Here is a 16952-nt window from a genome sequence, read left to right on the forward strand (position 1 = left end):
AGAGCCAAGAAGACCCAACCTGAACTCTAAGTTACTCTTCAATCATGGGCTCTTCTCTAGTCCGTCTTTATTATAAATAACTGTGTATATGTCTGGCTCCCACACTAAACTATGATCTTTTGTAGGACAGGAGCCCAGGCTTATTTACCTCTGAATCCTCTTATACAGGAAATACAGCAAAATACTTATAAGCAAAACTCAACAAATGTTTGTTGAACTGAATTGAATTGAATTATTGATAGGAACACTTTCAAAACATTCAGAAACTCCAGAATAATTCATTTCAGGTGCAGTTTTCAAAGGTCAACCAAAGTATGAATGGGGCCTTGGGAAGAAAAGGAAGCAGATAATGTGAGTGTAGGAGTGGAGAAGCCTGGGAAGAGGTGGCAATCAGCAGGGTCAACATGTAATATGAGGCCAATATGCAGGAGACACATCCTTTAAAAATGACTTCTTTAAGACCTAAATGTAAGGCCAGAAACTATCAAACTCTTAAGGAAAACATAGGCAGAACACTCTATGACATAAATCACTGCAAGATCCTTTTTGACCCACCTCCTAGATAAATGGAAATAAAAATAAACAAATGGGACCTAATGAAACTTCAAAGCTTTTGCACAGCAAAGGAAACCATAAACAAGACCAAAAGACAACCCTCAGAATGGGAGAAAATATTTGCAAATGAAGCAACTGACAAAGGATTAATCTCCAAAATTTATAAGCAGCTCATGCAGCTCAATAACAAAAAAACAAACAACCCAATCCAAAAGTGGGCAGAAGACCTAAATAGACATTTCTCCAAAGAAGATATACAGACTGCCAACAAACACATGAAAGAATGCTCAACATCATTAATCATTAGAGAAATGCAAATCAAAACTACAATGAGATATCATCTCACACCGGTCAGAATGGCCATCATCAAAAAATCTAGAAACAATAAATGCTGGAGAGGGTGTGAAGAAAAGGAAACACTCTTGCACTGCTGGTGGCAATGTGAATTGGTACAGCCACTATGGAGAACAGTATGGAGGTTCCTTAAAAAACTACAAATAGAACTACCATATGACCCAGCAATCCCACTACTGGGCATATACCCTGAGAAAACCATAATTCAAAAAGAGTCATGTACCAAAATGTTCACTGCAGCTCTATTTACAATAGCCCGGAGATGGAAACAATCTAAGTGTCCATCATCGGATGAATGGATAAAGAAGATGTGGCACATATATACAATGGAATATTACTCAGCCATAAAAAGAAATGAAATTGAGCTATTTGTAATGAGGTGGATAGACCTAGAGTCTGTCATACAGGGTGAAGTAAGTCAGAAAGAGAAAGACAAATACCGTATGCTAACACATATATATGGAATCTAAGGGAAAAAAAATGTCATGAAGAACCTAGGGGTAAAACAGGAATAAAGACACAGACCTACTAGAGAATGGACTTGAGGATATGGGGAGGGGGAAGGGTAAGCTGTGACAAAGCACGAGAGAGGCATGGACATATATACACTACCAAACGTAAGGTAGATAGCTAGTTGGAAGTAGCCACATAGCACAGGGAGATCAGCTAGGTGGTTTGTGACCACCTAGAGAGGTGGGATAGGGAGGTGGGAGGGAGGGAGACGCAAGAGGGAAGAGATATGGGAACATATGTATATGTATAGCTGATTCACTTTGTTATAAAGCAGAAACTAACACACCATCGTAAAGCAATTATACTCCAATAAAGATGTAAAAAAAAAAAAAAGACTTCTTCCATTGACTTCCTCAAACTTGAGCCAGTTGACCTGTTGGATCAGATAATTCTTTGTTATGGGGGCTAGCCTATTATTAGACAATATTAAGCAGCATCCCTGGTCTCTCCCCACTAAATGCCAGTAACACCCACCAGCTGTGACAAGTAAATACGTCCTCAAACATTGCCAAATGTCCCCTGGAAAGCAATGTCACTCCCAACTGAGATTAGCTAATCTGAAATGTAGGAGCCTTTTAGCACCCACTGAGGAAGAACGGGGTCCCAGCTTCTAAAGCGGATGGAGTGACTGTTATGAAGACATTTGCCATAAGACATTCAACTGACTTGTTCAGTATACCCTCACTCTTAAATGGTCAGCCTTATTCTTGGTTTTAGCCCCTACTCTTCAGTGCTCATCACCACCTGACTCTGCCACATCTCCAGCTTGGCGACGCTGTTGGAGTGAACATGATCTCTGCTGGCTGGCTGGTTTGTCCAATGCCTTCTTACAACCACTCATTTTGATTCTCTTAATCATTCATCAATTTGTCATTAATTTACTGAACACCCCATTCAAAACTCAAGCTCCAGAATCAATATTAGCCTGACGCAAGGCCTGCCACTTTCCCAGTTCTGTCACCCTATCCTGGCTTCCTGTGGCTTCTCTGTCTACCTGTGTTCTTATCCTGAATATTAGCCTCTGCTTTGACATTAAAGGGTCAGCATGCAATTTGCAGTAACTGCCTCACCACTGGAGCCTATTTCTATGAAATAGGAATCATTGGATCCCACTAAGTGTAGCTTCAAGATATAGAACAGCATTTCCTTTTTGCATCGTGGGTTCTCAACATCTATAAACTACCGTGAAGAGAAGAGGAGCCAATGGCATCAAGGAAAATGATGACCATATTTTTGGATTACTCCAGAATGCATTCCATTCCAAATAAATGTGCACAACAGTGACACTCTACAGTGTAATACTTTAACTAATGTAACTGAGACTTTAGAAAAATAAAAGAAACAAAGACACTGTCACTGTGACCACATCAATCACTTTGGAATGGATGATAATGTATAATGGAAAGAAGTTGGAGGAAGGTAAGAAAATAGGAGGCCGAGGTCTCCATCCACTCAGAAACTAAAGAGAGGTCATTTTTTTTTTTAATGCCCAAGGACAAGCCAATGAATAACTCAAGCATAGCTCATGATACATAGGAAATACAAGCACTCAGGATTCCTCAGAAATTTCTAATTCTAATTAGAACTGAGAGAATTGACTCTGAAAATGAGTTATGGTAATCAGCTTCTTATGAGACTTGAGCCCCAAGAAATCAAGAGTTTTAAACTACTAATTGACTCATTTGGTAAGAAAGATACATATTTAAATCAACTTGGATTTCTCTACTGGCCCTATTTTATACAAAGGGAAGAAAGAACGAGGGAGTGGGCTATTGAGCATACAACCCCTGACTGATTGGAGATTAAGAAGAATTTAGAATATGCTTTACCATTAAAGCCCTAAAAAGAGATATAGCTATTTGTTAATCAGATGCTGCTTCAACACAAGAGCTTTTCCTCATTTAGTTTTCCAACTGCAATAATTAAAAAATATATAAGTGGACTTGCTTTAGTCTCAAACGTGAGAATATTTTTCTCACACATACAAACACCCACACTACTAATCATAAGACAAATCTACCCCATTCATTCTGTCAGTCATTTATTCAACAGATATTTCTTGAGGTCCTCCCCTCTGAGAAGGCTGTTCTGTGAGTCCACAGAGGGATCCACCTGGAGTTGGAGAAAAGAGGGCATGCGCACTGACCCAGCCGAGGCACATGAACCAGACCAGGTGGCGACAAGAGTGGGAAGTCCACGGAGCTGCCTCATTTGTGATGGCTTCTCATCCCAGGCCACCAAAATTTTCATAATGAACCCCCTCTTCCTTGAGGTATCTGAGTGACTGTCTGTTCCCAGTCCCTGAATAACAAAACGTAAGCTTCAGCCTGGCATGTGCTCAAGATAGCACTTAACCATTGAAAATTAAAAACAAACAAATTTTTACAAATCCAGAAAATTTTACTCCAGTATTGAGTCAAAATTCAGTTTTGATACATGCACTGATAGGTCAGGCCAGCAAGTTGATAATCTGCTTTATATGCAAATTCAGGACACCCCACCCCCGCCTCCCTCTCCAACCAGCCTTATGTTAGATATTTGGATCCGCTGAGGCAATTCTATTTGTGTCCGTACATCCCTGTCAGGCTCTAGTCTGAACTGCTTAAATCCCCCATGTTGCTTACCCTGGAGTTATGAACAGGTAATACAGGCAAAATGGATAGCATCTAAGCTAGCAGGGAGACTAATGTAAGTAAAACACAGCATTGTACTGTGGAACCTGTAATTGGTTTTAATCATATTTAACATCTGTTTCTCTACTTTACCATATAATTTAGAAGAAGCAGCTTAGAAATCTCAGCAAGAATCCATATTTTACATTTATTGAAAGAGGAGCACTTTCTAAGTGATCAAATTGTTCTCCTAATTCACTCATAATAATGCAGTAATTTGGAAAGTCTTTTTTTACTCATGAAAGGCTCTTAATCAGTGGTCCAGCTACTAAGGACTTCCCATCTGCCATTCCAACAATAGCAACATAAGGTTATCAACCCCATAGAACATCTCAGATTTTCCCCTCTGTGGACATGTCTTTCTTTCCATTTGACCTCTAACTTGACCTTGCTGCTGAAACTGCTCTCTAGGAAGTCACCAACTGCCTCCCACCCATCAGACTCTGCGCCATTCTCACTTCTTGCCCTCCGTAACTTCCCAGAGCGATGGAACCCAGTCAACTTGAAATTCTCACTTCCTGTTGCATCATAGGGATTGATGAATCCCTACGAACCATGGGAACTTGGCTCTACCCCTACTTCTCTGACTGTTCTATCTCTACCTACTTAAGAAGGAGGGCTCCACGGCCCTTAGTCTAGGCCAGGACAACAGGTATGTTCTCTTTGTTCTGCACAGTGTTTTTAAAAATCTGACTTATTGTTTTATAATACCATGATTCCCATTATAATCTAGATTCATGATTTCTCTTGGAAACTCAGAAGATCTGGTGACACTGGGCCCACTCATTAAAACTGAGTCCCAATGGTCCCCATGCAGCAGGCTCACCTCCTTTGTGCCCCAGAATACCTACCTCATACTCAGTGGGTGAGTATGCACTAATCCCAGGATCCCCTCCTCATTAAGTTACCTGCCGGGCCCTTGAAGGCTTTTCCCACACCTACTCCCACGGTGCCTTCACCCAACACCCCTACACCAACAGTAGATATTTGCTAATGTTCTAACTTTAGCTTTCTTTTTCTCTTTATTTTTCAGGAATCTTATTCCTTTCCATAGTCTCAAAATTACTTCCTTTGAAATGATGCCTAAGTGTACAGTATACTTGAATCTTTATCTCTCTTCTAGCTCCATACCCAAATTGCTAACAGCCTGCTGGTCACCTCCACTCAGAACTTAAATTCACTCACTTACAACTTAAATTCAGCATACCCCAAACTGACCTCATGACTTATTTCCATCTTTCTTACCGCACAGGTCAGCTTCTCCCAAATTCTTTATTTCTACTATTTCTCTCTTCCTCTCACCCAGCCCTCAAACCTCCAAATCATCTTGTCATTGTCTCCCCTGCTTCCTATAAACCTAAGTTGTGTCAGGTGTGTTCCTACAAAGCCTCTTGAATGCCTCCCCCTTCCACTGCCACAGTCCAAGTTTACATCATCATAACTTCATGGGCGCTACAAAATCAAGCCCTGAAATAGCTATCAAACTCCCGTGCTATTTTCCAGCTGGACTGTCGCAGTCTATCTCTTTCCTTGAATGTTACTTGCACCCTCCAATTCATTCTACATGCTGCTATCAAACTAATTTTCCAAAGCAAAGCTCTGATCCAGTTAAAACACATTCCATTTTTTCCCCTGACTGCCACCTAAATGAAGAACTTACACAGTATGACCCAGGCTACCCTCCAATATCCATCTCCTCACTACTCTGTAATGAATGCAAACATCATGTTCCATGCAAACTAGTCGACTCACTGTTTTTTGTACAGGTTTTTCCTTGCACTGTTCCCTCTGCCAGAAGCCATTCCTAACCATGTTTCCCCTCCCTGCCCTTTAGAAGCTTACAGACTCTTCAAGGTTCAGGGCAAATTCCACTTCCTCCTTGGAAACATCCTGTGTTAATTTTTCCCTAATTCCCGTAATAGCTTAATTATGCCATCAATTTAATACAAGCCTTGTCCAGGAGTGACCCAAAGGTCTCTGATTTGGTGTGATTTGTCATTTGAGTTGTATATGCAACAAGGAGGTGAGTTATTCAATTAGAGAATCAGCCCAGCCTTGACATATCTAAAAGCTATTGTCCCTTTTTGGTACATAATCTTATTTAAGTCACGTATAATAACAATGTACTGTGGGTAGATATTATATCTCTCATTTTACAAATGAAGAAACCAAAGAGATTTTTGAGTATAGTAATATTTGGGAATCTAGGGACTCACCAAGCTTTCTACACAATGAGGGACCAAATCTAATTCCCTGAAGGCATGAACCCCTTAACTCAAACACCTATAATTATTGTGTCCTTGCCCAATCCATTATTCTAGACTGAATTTTCTTAGAGCAAACACTGTATCTGTTATAAGAGCTATCATAATGCCAAGCACATAGCAGATATTCAATGCCTATTGAAATGAAATGGGGGGAGGAGAGCCAACTTTTTATGTCCAGCTTTTTCCTAAAATTTTGAATTTAAAAGAATTGTATCCACATCAAAGGATGAAGTATGCAATTGAATGAATGCAGTCTCCATAAAGCATCAGGTGACGTTCAGTAGTGCTTCTCAGGGAACAGAGTATGAGACACAAGAAGAATCAGTATCGCAGATCACCCACCTCAGGGCAAATGGGTTAAAACCTCCACGGTGCTCAGGTCCGCTCCCGCTTGACCCAGCTGGTCTAGAGAGTCACTGGATCAAAAGCCTTCTTGGCACTAAAGCCCTGGTCCAGGAGGTTTCCTTTTAGCAGGATAGACTCAGCCTGAGACTCTCCATTCTTGCTTCTTTCTGTCATTGCACATTTTCTTATTTAAGCTGTTGGCATTTGAAAAGTCCCTCTGAATAATTGATGACTTTCTGGAAGTGGGCAGAGAGCATTTTTGCCAAGAACAGGAGCCCCATTTGGGGAGCTGGTCAGATTAGAAATTCAGTTTCAAGTCCAAATCCCTTTCAACCTGAAACCTTCTGCCAGCTTGGAAAAGGAAGGCCAGGTCTGGTCAGCACTTGGCAAGGAAATAGCCATTTATAATGAGGAAAGACTTTTTAAAGCAACAGATATCACTCATTTCAATGAACAAAAGAAGCGCTGGGGATTATTTTCACTGCCATTACTCTTTTGTAGAGCATAATCGCTGTATACAATAATGCTACATGGCAAATCTCATGCTGTACATAAGACACAAAGAATTAAGGGCATGGCTCTATTTTATGTGGCTTTTTAAAAGATCATTTACCTATTGCTGAGAGGGTCTAAAGAGATGTAGTTAAAAGTACTTTTTAACCAATGTATGGGGGAAAAAACAAAGAGCAAATGGTTATGACCTCTTTTCTCTTTTCTCTGTTTCTGCAGACATTTCTGACACACAGTAGCAACAAATGTTGCCTCTCCAGTCTCCATCTTATAATCATAATAGACCTGGTCAGTAAAAGGGACTTTTTCTTTGTCAACTTTGAGGTAGGCTCCTGGACTTCAAAGTTTATGATCAGTTAATTCCCAAATAAAGACAATCCAACTGTGGTTTTGACTGCCATTAAACCAGGGTTTCCTTTTTTTTTTTTTTTAATTTTTTTAAAAAATTTATTTATTTTGGCTGTGTTGGGTCTTCGTTGCTACGCACGGGCTTCCTCTAGTTGCAGCGAGCAGGGGCTACTCTTCGTTGCGGTGCACGGGCTTCTCATTGCACTGGCTTCTCTTGTTGCGGAGCACGGGCTCTAGGCACACGGGCTTCAGTAGCTGTGGCACGTAGGCTCCGTAGTTGTGGCACACAGGCCCTAGAGCACAGGCTCAGTAGTTGTGGCACACGGGCTTAGTTGCTCCGCGGCATGTGGGATCCTCCCGGACCAGGGCTCGAACCCATGTCCCCTGCATTGGCAGGCGGACTCCTAACCACTGCGCCACCAGGGAAGCCCAAACCAGGGTTTCTTAACCTTTCCTGGGCCTTAGTCCCTTGGAAAGTCTTGTGAATCTTCTGCATTTCTTCCCAGAAATATTCTTCAGTGCATAACATAAAATAAATGGGATTACAAAGGAAAACAAATATATCATAAAGCTATCATTTTTAATTTGCAATCTAGTGATTTATGTGCTTCTTTATTAATACATTTAATAACAAGATCCAGTGGATTTGTCTAATAACTGCCATAATTTCAAAGCAGAGATGAGCAAGCATGCATGCTATTTCAAGACATCTGCGTCAACAGTAATATATGCAGACATTTTGCACTGAGGTCATAAACACTACTTATTACTATAGTGGTTTGTCGTCTACATTCATAACAGATGGAAATGTGAAATTTTAGTTAAAGGTTAGTGAAGTTACAAATGTAAGTTTTTTTCAGCCAAGTTCACAACTCTTTGGACTTTATTTTCATAAAGAAAAGATGCATTTCCACTTAATTAGTTCTGTTGGCTCTTCTAAATCCCCAATATTGCTAGAAACTTTATATCTACCTTGAACTAATACTGGTATGTGTTTGTCAATTCAGTGGTCCTAATGCAGAGATGATGAAGGGAGGTGAGGGTAGAAGGTGCTGTGTCTATGTGCAGACTGCAGATCTGTAGCTCTTCTTTCCTTTCATTAGATTAAGTGATGCACATAAATATTTTTATTGCACATCTTCCCTGTTAAGGTTTTCATTAAGTGCATAGATTCTATATTATGTTAGATTATCTGATTTATTTGTTTAGACTGGAGAGCATCCCTTTAGCATGCTGTGGTGTTCAGTAAAGGGCGTCTGACAACAAGCAAAGATTTAAACAATCATTTAGTAATCAGCAGGCCTCCTCAAATCACATCCTAGCTCTAAGCCCAGGTACAAACCAGTGGACTTACTGTGAACAAAGCACCCCATTTACTGAAATAATCTATTAAAGTCATCCATGGGGTGAAATTCTTATTAGACTCTAAAATAGAGTCTGTGCAAAGCCGAGATGCATATTTTCAATCAATTATTCCAAAATATCTATTGCGTATGGGTTTTTTACTAGATACTGAGGAAGTCCAAAGAATATGAAATAGACTACTTCCTGCTTTCAAGAAGTTGATGATCTAGATGTAGAAAGGAAAGATCTTGGAAGTGAGAGACAACATTTTAAAGGTTACAGTCTCATCTGTACTGTATTCCAGTACCTAGTTGTCAATCTTTAGGGGCCATATCTTCACCACATTGATTGCAGGAAAGTCAGGTGTTATGCAAGAGAGGTTTTCCTAAAGAGATATTTCAAACCTTGCAAAATTCAAGACTAATTTCCTGATAGGAAAATTAGTCCTATCAATAGAGGTTTCCTATCAATCGAAGTCCTATAAATAGAGGTTTTCCTTCTCAGAGTGAATTCCATCATACCCATGTAGTCTAGGCGTACCCTACAGTGATGTTTATCATACAGCCATGTCCCCACAATCTTAGCAATTTTTTTTACCATTATCCCTGACTGGCTATTTGAAAACTTTAAAGAATTTGAAAGAAAGCCTGCTTTGCTATTCCTTCTTAGTTTACTCGGGATTATCTCTAATATTTCCCAGAGTTAGTTCTACTAAATGATAACACAGTAAAATGGTATTTTCTCCCACCTAACTTATGTTACAAGGTTATTACTTTGGAAGGTAAAAAGGAAGGAGGGAGATTCAGAGCCCTAACACTAACACTACTGCTTAATGAAAGCTTGAATAACCTTGCCATTGGCTCTTTATATTGATTCATTATAGTAAAGTGAAATTAAACCAACACATTTCAACATATGGAACAAAGGCATGGTTCATTATTCTGGCAGAGTGAGTGCTATTTCTCTTTAACAACTAAAGAGGCACTGCCAAGTAACAATATCATATACATAGTTTATCATTTACTCAGCCCAACAGCTTTGAAATTTTGTAATTTTGGCAACTATCTTTAAAGTTGGAGGACTCCCTTTATCTCAAATTTTGCATACAAAATAAATTATTAATATTTTAATAATTTTACTTAATGCAAATTCGTATGCTATGTAACTGTGTTGCATTTATTGTGTCCAAATCACCATTGAAGTTACTTTGAAATATCATTGGCCCTGTGCACTTTTAAACTTTTCAGATCCCCAACTGTGGGAGTATGTTAGTAGCTTCCATAGTTTACTTGACTGGCACAGCATCTAAGGTTTGCAAAATATTTTCTCCCATCTTATCTCATTTAAGCATTATAACCACTGTGTTCAGTAGGTAAGTAGGTTGAAATATATTCTCATTTGAACAAACTGATGCTCATGGGCTTCATTTCCAGCTAGTAATGGAGCCAGAACACAAATCTAGAATTCCCGATTTTAAATCCAGAGACCTTTCTCACCAAAAATGAAAGGAATCAGGTGAGAAGGAATGCAATTATCTGTCAGACGAACAAACCATCACTGTTAGGACCATCCGAGGGAGCACTCTGAGGTAGAGTGGTCAGGAAAGCTTTACAAAAAACAAACCAAAAAGAGGAAAAAAAACAACCTGGTGCCTGAGCCGACTTTTGAGGGAATTGGGCAGAATTGTTGAAGGGCACAACTTGGCTCAGTGGAATGGTATGTGAGAGAGAAAGAGAGAGAGAGAGGAAGAAAATTTAATAACTCATAGTTTTTCAAAGAAGACCATTATGGACAAAGCTTCACTGGGGTCACAGATGGTGGCTAACACAGGGGTAAACTGCAGCAAGGATCACCAGACCAGAGCAGACAGGCTGCACCTCCAGCCTCTACTGTGGGAAGGCCTATGTGTGCCATGATGCCTAGTGTTGTGTCATGGAAAGAACACCAGTCTGGGAACTGGAAGTCCAAAGCTGGTCCAAATATTGTCTCTGCCACTTAAATATTCTTTTGGGGAAAGCAAGCTTTTTATCCTCTGAGAGCTTCATTTCCCACACCTGGAACATGACTGCTGCCTTGCCTGGTTCACAGGAAACTGAAGGAGTAAATAAGCAGCGTTCTATGGAAGGACTTTAACCTGCTATGTAAATGTGAAGGGGCACCTACGGGGAGTGGAGTGGAATTCTGGCTAATGAAGGGGCTCTGCGTGACGATCTACTTTAGGCACTTACTAAAGAGCAAGTAAAAACAAAACCCCTTGTCCCCTTTGTATTCTTGATAAAATCTCTTTGTGATTTTTTTTCCACTATGAAATCAATATATGCTCACTGTGAAAGACATTCAAATAGCCCAGAAGTGAATAAAGTAGAAATGCAATTTGCCCATCTCCCACCCACCCTCATCCCATTCCCCGGAATAACCACTGCCCCCAGTTTGGTGTATACCCTCACGTAGGCCAGACATCTTCAGCACCATGATGAAGACGGCACAGGGACAAAGCCCAGATGCCCATCCTCAGCCCCATCTGAGGAAGGACACACACTCTTGACCCTGACCTTGGCCCTGGGCTCTGAAGCATAATGTCAGTGCTAATGTTGACTAGCATCTTGCCAAATGCCTGCATGTATTTCTGCTGTATTACTCAGCTAGAACTGGGAGTTTCGACTATTTGGATGCCACTTCCCATTTCTGACAAAAAGATGAATGGTTTGCTGTCTTCAGTCTGATTAGTGGCTGTTTTAGCCAGCCTGTGGGACGTGGCCCTTTTTCCTCACAGGCACTGGCATGTCAGAACCAGAGGAGCCATGGCCAGCTCGGGCTGCTGCTGTAAACCAGGCCTGTTCAATTTGATGCGGAGAGCCGGGCTTCCCAAAGAGAGCCCGGGCTCACTCTGCCAGGGGTGCTCTCAATTCCTGATTTATAATACCTTCCTGGAAAACCAGGTGCAAAACCCAGGTTTATAAATCAAGTATTTTTATTTAGGATTCACTGGCACGATTTGAAAACCTGTTTCAGGACTTGTAAACCTGTGTTAGGATTTGTAAACCCATTTAAGGATATGGAAATTAATTTTTGGACTTACACTAAAAACAGTTTGGCTACAACTACCATTAGGAAGAAGAGAGACTCATAAATCAAAAGCAGGCTGCTAAGATTTGCTGGCAGTTTCCATAAATTAAGTCCTGGGTTTATAACTTCAGGTGAGTACAGATTAATAAATCCGACTTGTGAATCATCCCCAAAAAAGTACAAGATTTTGATTCCAATTTGAAATATTACAGAGCAACATCACTGTTGATATCCTACTGATAAGTTAAACATTTCAAAGTAACAGTAATAATCGATTAAGATTAGAAGGATTTGATATATAGAACCAATAGGTCGTTGCTGGAAAATCTATGGGAAAGGTTGTCTGTGCTTCTCTCTGCCTTGCTTTGAAAGAGCTGAGGAAGTCTGAGACTACAGACTGGGCATAGGCTGGTGAGAAGAAAATCATTACATCAACTCTGAAATCCCAGGTCACTTTGGCTGTGAACTGGAGATATTTAACAAATGTTCACTCTCCACAATACAAGCCAAACCTCCACATTTTATCTCTTAGATCTCATTAGATGTTATACTTCCTGAATAAAAATATGGCCCAAGTAGGCTGATCACAGCTGCCGAGATTGTTATTACAGAGCAATGATCCTCAACTGGGGCCATTTTGTTCCCCCCGCCCCCAACTCCCCAGGAATATTTGGCAATATATGGAGACATTCTTGGTTGTCATAACCGGGGGAGTGCTACTGACATCTAATGGGTAGAGGTCAGGGATGCTGTTAAACATCCTACAATGCAATGAGTAGCCACCACAACAAAGAAATGCTGGCCAAATGTCAGTAGTGTGGACTTTGAGAAAACCTGCCACAGAGGAATCTTTAGCACAAGCCAGTACAGAATGACCGCATCAGGACCCTTCCACCTCTGGTTCCAGTGATTCTGCCATTCAGAATAACTAAGATGCTTTTTTCTTGTTTAGTTAATCTAAGAGGAGAACATGTTGAAAATTTATGATGTAGTGAATATGATAGATCACATTATGGATATGTTTTGCCGCCTCAAATGTGCTCTATATTTGATCAACAGGTCTTCTTCAGAAACTGAAGTTATAGCATTTGGTGAAATTATATGATTTGACCGGAGAGACCAAGTATGAAAACAAGTATGTGGATTAGGAAGGAAACGCAAGGCAAGAATTCTTTCAGGTTTTGTTCAACAGTTTTATAAAGCAACCCCACGTATTGAACTCCCTGGGAGCCTGAGACCCTCTTGATTACATGGTGTTTGGAATAAAATAGAACAAATCCCATGTTCTTTTATTCTGACCTGAAAAAGATTTCTAAATGATCACCTTGGGTGTTCTTTCCCTCTACTTATTGCTGTGTTCTTCCATTTGAATTACTACTCAGCATCACCTAAGAAGTCAGCTGAATATTGGCCAATTGTAAGAAGACAGTCTCATATTGAGATTATAGCAGCTCTCCTTAGACTTGCCCTACTCGTGGGCCCAGCCATTACAAGAACCTAAAGATGGAGACAGGACTCGACATTCAAATGGTGCACTTGAAGCACACAGTGAAGTATATTGTGTAAATGCAAATGAACAGATATATGGCGTTTTAAGAGCTCAACCACTTGTGCAATTAGGAAGGAAATCAGGATTAAGAGTGCAGCACCCAGCAGAGCACTCAATTCTGCACAGGGAAAAAGAAAGTTTAAAGAAACTTGGTATGGTGACTCAGGTCTTTGGAGAGTTTAAATCCAAAATATCTGAGATGCAACCAGTATGTAGGTAACGAGAATCATATCCCACCCCACCTCCTGCCCTCTGCAGGAGTATTTCCCCGCTGATATTTAGTATTTCCCCACTGATATACTAAAATGCATATTATTCCCCTGACTTAGGCAGTGTTTTGTCCCATTGAATGAACGATGTATGGTTCTAACCCAGTAGCTGCCAAAGTCATTTTTCTCACCATAGGATCCTTAAGCATTCAAGCTACACAGAGACCAACAAGAAGAGCCTTCCATCAGATCATTTGGATCGCTTATAGAAGCTTTCTGTAGAACTACAGATTGCAAAGGATTAGGAAAATACCGAATTTCTTGGAATTTCATCATTCTATGTGAGACAGCACTAAGCAAACATAAAACCTGATGGCTAGAAGCAGTGACTTCGTTTTATATTAATTCACCCATGTAGTAGATGAATGCATAAGAAAGGAATAAGAACACACGTTCAGGACGACCCCAAGAAAAAATTCAAAATAATTGATATTTGTTATTGAAAACCTACTCCTTCTCTCACTGTTCTCCACTTCTACCCAAGAAGCCTGCTGCCCAAGATGCTCCATATGGACCAGCTCTCCTTTGACAGCATACAGCCCATGTCCATAATCTTTTCAAAACTCTTTTCTCTCCAACCACACCTGCCAGAATCTTCATCTACAGCCTTCAGATTCACAATTCATTCAGCAACGAATCATTCAGCCAACATTCACTGTGAACCTAGGTTTTCCCAGGCTTTGCTAGGTGTTGGGATACAAAGATGAATAAGCCACTGTCTGATACTGAGGTACTCATATCCTGAAGGGAGAGACAGGCATGGAAATAAATAATCCTAACACAACATATCCCATGTGCTGAAAGGAATACATTTCAAGGTACGGTGGTAGTACTGAGGAAGGAGGTGAAATCTCAAAAGGTGACAGTGCTTGAGCTAATTCTTGATATATGAGAGGCATCTAGGAGGAGGTAGAGCAGAGAAGTGTGGGAAGACCATTATAAATGAGGAAACCGCAGGGTCAGACCCAGATTCATAAGGAGGCCAATGCTCAGAGTCCAAAAAATGTGGCATGGCTGGAGCGATGGTTTTCAGCCAGGATAGGGTATAGGAGGAGAAGGTGGTATCAAACTCTCCTATATCGAACTACATGACCCACCAAAATGTACACGGCTGGAGTCCAGGATGCAGGTGAGGGACTCATGAGAGATAAGTTGCAGAGAAATGCTGGAAAAGTAGATTTAAATGTGACAACTAGATAATCCAAAGATTTAATCACTCTCAAGTCCTAGTAATATGCTTTCTTCCTTGTGTTTTCTCTTGTTTTCTGCTAACTTATACCTATCCACAGAAATATCTCACCCTTTAGGTTGGTATGATAAGTGATACGGACCTCACAATCGTCGCAATTTCTTACGGCAGTTCGTGAAATAGCATCCATTAAGGTGGTAAAAAAAGAAACAGAGACGGCGGGCCGTGTCGGCCGGGCCCGGTGGTGTGGAGACCCGCGGCGGCAGCGCCTCTGCTCCGCGGAACCGCCGGCTTCTTCGCCACTGTGCCCAGCGCATGTTTGCCTCGCAGACTGAGGGGGAGCTCAAAGTGACCCAAATTCTCAAAGAAAAGTTTCCTCGAGCTACAGCTATCAAAGTCACTGACATTTCAGGAGGCTGTGGGGCACTGTACGAAATTCAAGTCGAATCGGAAGAATTTAAGGAGAAGAGAACGGTCCAGCAGCACCAGATGGTAAATCAGGCACTAAAAGAAGTCGTCAAAGGTATGCACGGGTTGTGGATATTTAGCTCTGTCCCCAAACACTGACCACGAACGCCCTGGCTGACTAGATGTTGCTGCTAAACCCTTGGATGAATCTTATTGTCACCATTCTTTCCTAGGCATATGACAAAAATTATCTATTTTGTTCACAGACATTTCCATATTGTAATTATAGAAGAAAATGGTATCTATTTAGATGTTAATTAAAGGCAACAGACAGCTTAAAAAAAAAAGAAAAAAAAAGGAACAGAAGAGAAACTAGGGGTCTAGAGAGTCCATAAACCATATGATTAATCTCAGGATAGCTCATTATCAACTTTATTGGGAAGCTTTTGTCATCAACATTTATTCACCTTAAGAGTAGTCACACACAGACAAGTTAAGGAAACATCACTAAAACATGTCAAACTAGACTGGCTAAATTTAGCACCTGAGTATGGAGTTTAGGGAATGATCCTAGGGATATATTAAATACATACAATATTTCCTCCTGTATCTTCAAAGAAAAATCTTACTTCTAAACTTATTTCTAGTTTCTCTCAGGACGGAAAAAACAATCTCGACTGACTACCCAAATCTTTTCAGTAAAGTCTTTCTGGTCTTACCTGTATCAAAACCAATAGGAAAGTGAATTTATATGAGAAATAAATCTACATAAGAAACATGAAGGGAGGAGAACTGATAGATGCCTGGTTTCCGATTTGCAGTTCCCGATTATTTAGAGCAATAGCTCCTAAGACCTGATGCATGTAAATCAGTCTTAGTCTCCCCAGGCACTCATGGTGAAGGCTGGAGGGCTCTGCTCAGCGAGTGTCAGCTAAATCCCTCCCGTCTGCTCAACAGAAACCCCAGTTTATGAGAGAAGGAAGTCATTGATTGAAAAAGGCTCTTTTTGTAAAACTCTGGTGGTAATGTTCGGTGAAATGATAAATGAATAGGTTTTTACTGGCAAACTACAGTAATTAGGCCGTTCCTCATTTCTTTATTGGAGGCAGATCTAGATGTTTAATCATCATCATGTGATCATTTACTTTTAGCAAAGTATTACTATTGGAAATATTATACATTTACTCGGCCCCCCTCCCCTTTTTTTAAGGTGGTGATTAAGGGAAAAACAAAGTTTTAAATCATGCCTGTAGTTTAGGGAGAAACAGGACACTAATTTTCAATTTTACATAATTTTAGTACTTTTTTTTCCTGATTTTCATTGTAATATTATGTAATAGTATAACAGTACTGCATAAAATGTGAAAAATATGTAAGATATTAGAAATTCCACTTTCCTAAGAAAACCATCGTTGTTAATATTTTGGTGAATTTCCTCTCAGCCTTTTTTCTTTGGGGTTTTACTTTATAATATTCACAAAATAGCAAGATTTAAACTAGTATCAAACACAGAAGCATTCCAATAAAGGTAGCAAAATATGGCTATTTTAAAAGCAATTTTGG

General features: G+C 40.3%; 1 pseudogene across 1 annotated transcript in view; it reads left to right on the forward strand.

Annotated features, from left to right (window-relative positions):
* Window positions 1-15548, forward strand: part of LOC309972003 (bolA-like protein 3) — a 35877-nt pseudogene extending 20329 nt beyond the window's left edge. Inside the window, exon 2 of the transcript in view lies at window positions 15176-15548. The product of the transcript in view is annotated as a bolA-like protein 3 (transcript). The remainder of the gene's footprint in view (window positions 1-15175) is intronic.
* The last annotated feature ends 1404 nt before the right edge of the window (window positions 15549-16952 follow it).

The sequence above is a fragment of the Leucopleurus acutus genome (assembly GCF_964270905.1).
Source record: "Leucopleurus acutus genome assembly, chromosome: 15".
Classification (NCBI taxonomy): Eukaryota; Metazoa; Chordata; class Mammalia; order Artiodactyla; family Delphinidae; genus Leucopleurus; species Leucopleurus acutus.